The sequence below is a fragment of the Poecilia formosa genome, unplaced genomic scaffold, assembly GCF_000485575.1.
Source record: "Poecilia formosa unplaced genomic scaffold, Poecilia_formosa-5.1.2 Scaffold483, whole genome shotgun sequence".
NCBI lineage: Eukaryota > Metazoa > Chordata > Actinopteri > Cyprinodontiformes > Poeciliidae > Poecilia > Poecilia formosa.
Genome location: NW_006800422.1, coordinates 98,135 through 103,876, shown reverse-complemented (window position 1 = coordinate 103,876; position 5,742 = coordinate 98,135).

Sequence of the window (5,742 nt, the reverse complement as noted above, 5' to 3'; positions counted from 1 at the left end):
CAATTTGAAAATTTCTGCTTGACACCAGTTTCGTTTCTTATTATTGAATCATGAACTTTGACCTTAACAGAGGCTAGTGAGGCCTGCACGACTTTAGATGTTGTTCTATGATGTTTTGTGACATCCTGGATGTTTTCTCAATTTGTGTTGTGACTCTTCCTGTGGTTCATCTTCAAACTGCTTAGTAACTCTTTCTAGACTCATGGATGTCAACAGCATGTCTCAAATTTCTCAGTTCATTTCTATTGTGGCATAAAATTGCTTAATGAAGACATTTAATCTCAATTTTGTTGGATTTGCTCTATATAAGTACGTTTGTTGACACTACTGGTCTACCAGGTGTTATAAGATGTGGTTCATAACAGTTAATTTATTCATTCAACAAAGAGGTCATTTACTTTTTAGCTTGGATAGATTTTTTTTCCTGGGATAAATCATCATTTGAAAACAGTTATCTTTGATTTGTGTGACAAAACAGCAAAAACAAAAACTGTAGGAATCTGTCAGGGACAAATGCTTCTTTGCACTTCTGATTCCTCCAGACTTTCAGTTTTTGTCATTATTTAACAGACTTCCAGTCTATAAGAATAGCTAAAGCAAATAATGTATTTGAAATAGAATTTCTAATGCAGGGACAACAAACTAGTGTCAAAAACCACAAACAGCAGAAACAATCTTTAAAATTCTTTGAGATATCTATAATTATAATCTTCACATCTGAGGATGTCATGGCAAATCATGGCATATTTTTGCTTATTTTGTTTTTCACAAAAACAGTTTGTATTGAAGGACCAAATTACATATGTTTTTTAAATATAAAGTAGAATGCGAATTAGAATATAAATCTCTATCTTGTTTATTCCAACTCACAGTACAAAATACAACTTTTCCTGTCTTGTGTTGGCACATTTCATAGTTTCCTGTGAGATAATGCCTATATTACATTTTCAATGTGCTGTTCAAAAAGGTCAGTAAATACATGTATTTATTCACAAAAGGTGGTTTAGAAACTATTTGTGAATGTAGAAACATGTTACCCAAAAATCTCTAATATCTTATTTATTTTTCATACCTTTTAAAATGTTTTTGCTTAGATGGCAACAAAACTCATATCTCTTCATTATTACCAAGCCTGTTGTTTCCCATCAGTCACCCTGGCTGCGTTAAAAGCAGATTTATAAAATGAGCCACACTGAGCTTAATCAGGAACTCCATTTTACGTACACTACCTAGTGACTGGCAATATGTTTACATTCAAAATACAAAAGCAAGTGCAAACAGATGTCCTGAAGCAATCCCCATCAGATTGTTGAAAGCTCCAGGGTGTTGGCATGTCGTAGTTCTTCCTGGTCCTATAATGCAAATCAAGGTGATGACATAAAGGCTCCAAGTTGACATGCAGGCCATGCAAACACACAAATGTATTTTCACTGACTAATCAGGACTTTCTGTGCCTTCCTTTCATTTTACTAACAGTTTGTATCTAACCCTACCCCTAAATAATCACTTTTAAGGCAAGGTCTCACAGAACTGTCGTTGAAACAGCCCCAATCCAGAACCGCTCAGACAGTTACAGTAAAGTAGGAAAAAGTTGCTTTGTCTCAACAAAAGAAGTGCAAAATTGACAGTTTTAAGTAACTGATGTCTGGATTATATATTAAACTATATTTACTGTCTAAGCATCCCAGAATGCTGAAAAAGAAGAGTTTTAGTGATTTGAGACTAAAACGTGTAAACAAAGCAAAGTATTATCGCACTTAGAGTAATGTGTGCTTTACCTCAGTGAAAGTAGTGCAAAATGAAGAGTTTTAAGACTAATGTCTGCAGTGTATGTTAAACGTTATTTACTGTCTAAGCATCTCAGAATGCTGAAAAAGGTTTAGTGGTTTTTGACTAGAACACATCTAAACATTGTGTTTATCTGATTCAACAATGAGGCAGATGGAAGACATTGGACAGAGACCAACTGATCTGTGTGGAGCTCCATGTTTCAGCATGGCGGTGGACGGAAGCACAGATGTGACTGATCAATATCAGTCACATCTGTGCTGATGTGTTTGATGAAGTTTCCAAAAGAAGACTTTTCATTACAAAGATATTGCAAAAAATAAAAAATAAAAATAAAGACCTCATCAGGTCAAAAAAGACCCATTTACACATCGGAGGGTTAAGAGGATCCTCCTGACCCACAGTTCAAAATAGATCAAGCAGATAGAGCCAGTTTCTAACTGTGACTGATGTGTGTCTAACTTCTGGAAAAAATACCTACTCTCTTTATAAAACCTATCAAAAATAAGTTTAATTTATTTGTTCATGAGTATTCTCATAAGTAAAATCTCAGATTTTTACATGGTATGTATGAGGTGGAAAACAGAACACATGCTAAATTTTCATGTGTGCACATTTACTGACTTACATTTACAAATTTACATGTCTATGCAGGCATTTTTAATTGACAGTAATCTTACCCCATACATAACTCCTTGTGTTTCCATAGCAACTAAAACAAACAAGAACCTGACACAGGTTGTTTGACCTCATCATGTCGATGAGAACCTCTATGTTCTCATCAATGATGTCATAAGAGTTCAAAGAGATACAAGAATACAAGAATTCTCAGTTTGCTTCTCAACTTGGTTGGAGGTAGATCGATTCCAGAGAGACGACTTCAAACTGATTTTACAAACCATTTTAACTGTTCACCAAGTCAAGATGATTTTTGATATTGATGGGACCTTGGATTTCTTGTTACAAATGGAGTTGAAAAGTTGTTAGGATAGAGCATAAGAGGCAAAGACGTTTTAGTAGAGAGCTCTGAGGATGAGAGATCAAAATACTTTGGTTTGGACATTGAACCGTGAAGCCCAAAAGGACATGGAAGATTCCTCTAAGGATGAGAAAGTTTCCGTCAAAACCACAACTATGAATTTAACAGTAAAGGCATCAGGAGACTTTGTTGTTTTTGAAAGTGTCAATGTTCCTCATGACCAAATGGACCTGGATGTGTTTGCTTGCCCACAGGTTGAGTGAGTTACCTTAACAACCACAGTTAACTCTTTATCAACACAGACATTACAAACAGTGTCTTTACCAGACTTCCTGGAAACATAAAGGACCTGGATGTGAAACCAGCAAGGAAATTGTGACAAATTTTGAAGAAATTTCTGAGGATTCATCAGCAGAAGAAAACTTAGAAGATGAAATTCAAAATGACACAGATGATTTCAACAGAGTGGATGTTAATCTTCAGCCGACCATGTAGTTTTGCAAATTTTCCAACTCATTCTTTAACTGTTGGATGAATGCCACAACACATAGCATTATGACTTGAATATTACTAGAAGGTTTGTGGTTCAGTATCTGGACTTTCTACAGAGACTCCATTGTTTATGAGGTTTTTCTTTACAGCAATGCACCATCCAGGAAGATATTTTCCCCCAGATGAAGTTTTTGCAGTTCAGAATGAAATAATTGAAACACTGAAGATGAAGGATGTGATACATCGGGACAAGCCAGGAGTCTTTTTGTTTTATATGTTGCAATCTGACCCAATATGGCATTAACAGACTATGAGCTGTACACAGCTGACTATTGTGAACAATGTCAGAAGTCTTCATGTGTTATTTACCTACCAAAGGAACAAAGAGACACTACAACTACTCTTCTAAACTGTTATACAGTAAGTGTGGAATTGCAGAATGTTGTGACACCTGCAACTCCAACATAAAGACAGAAAACTTTAAATGTTTAAATAATTGGAATGTTTTATTTGTTGTTTTGATCATGTAAATTACATTTTTTGTTTCTTCTATAAAAGTTTATAAGAGTATAAAAGGTTTTAATCATAATTAACATTGAATTAACATGTTTTTCAATCTGGGAATTTATTATTTAGAAGGGTTTATGACGTTTTAAATTAAGGACAATATATTGCTTCAACGTGAATTCAATATTTCTGCCTAACCATATTTCAATGTTGATCCAATCACATTTTGCTAGCTGGGTTAGTATGATACCAGGAAGTGAGCGGACATGGCCACACACTGTTTGAACAGCGACATCTGCTGGCAATTGGCAGTTAATGAAGAAAGTGAACTATTTTAAGGTGCAATTTCTGGTTTTGTACACTGGTGATTACAAAATTGAAATTAGTTTTAAAAATTACAATGGCCACGAGTGTACAAGAAAATTCTAGGGGATCTTTACAACCTTGCTCTCCATCCGATGGGGAAAATATGGTTGTTTTAACCAGGTCAAAACAAAAAAGCAGCAGCCGTGATCTGTACGTTAAACATGTTTAATTTCATTTTTTAACACTTACTCCAGGCTGAATCATTACCACAGTTTTGACATGTAAATTGTTAATATCAGTTAAAACCATCAGAAAATAAAAACACCAATAGAAAACACTGTCTCACATCTGCACACAGGTATATGAAGTCCTGTTGGCATCTCTCTCTCTCACACACACACACACACACACATTCACACACACAAATTACTGTTTTTTTTACTTTATCCTACTGCACACAATGTCAGATACAACTCAGGATTCAGGAGAACAGACAACACTGAAATAGTCTTATTAAAGCATTGCAATACAGAGAATCATTCATCATTAATGGGGGATGTGTTCTCCTTATCCTCCAAAAAAAAACAAACAAAAAAAACTAGCTAGTCATTATTCATTTTTAAAGTCTTCTTTTAAAAGACAGAAGAAATAAAAAAAAAACATAAAGTGGTATGACTTTTTTTAAGAGTTTATAAATATTAAAGGCCACTCATTAGTGACTTGTCCCACAGATCTTAACATCATTTGCATTAATGGTGCAAGAAAACACGGTTAAGTCTTAGAACATAGGTAGCATCGCAACACGGACATTTTCTCTTCCTAGTAAAACCACACGTGTGAGATTGTCTCGCTACAACGAGAGGTGGCCATTGTTTAAGTTAAGCAGACAATATTAAAATCTTCTATACAAACGGTGGGTGAGAAGATGTGTCTATACTGTGCCACCTATAATGCAAATCAGTGAGGAGATAGTAGCGTTGCCCCAGCTGTTGATGTAAACAGGACTAGATGATGGAAACAGATTTTAAACAATGCCCCAATGCCAATAAGGCATGTACGAGAATCAGAATCACGCCACGCCGTGTGTGTGCAGATATGGACGTGACTCAGGCTATTCAGGCAGCCCAGCCACACCGATCGACCAACACTGAGAGAACATCAGCCAATCATGCTGCAGAGATGCCACACACATGGGTTCACAACTACAGTTTGTTATTTTACACTGTACAGAGCTTTAGAGCAGGTGGCAGTGTCCCATCACAGGCAGTGAGTTTTAATTCTTCATCTCATAGAGTCATCTCCCACAGAACTTGTGCTTGAGTGAAAAAAAAACAACAAAAAAACAACTTAAAAACATTATCCCAATGGTGCAAGGCAAGATTAACTGCTTAAAAAAACTCAAACAGGAAAGGTTCAGGAATATAAAAGAAAAAATTTAAAACTATTCTCGGTTACAGTATCACATCCTAAATAAACAAAACAAAAATCACCATGTGACAAGTTAATGATTTTAAGTAAAACTATTTTCTGTGACCCAATTATCATTCAGAGACAACAGAAATTTGTTTTATTAATATATGTTTTCCCACATTTCAACCACAAACCTCAATGTATTTTAGTGGAGCTTCATGTGGCAGACAGAAGGGACTGATGAATGAATACAGTTTTAC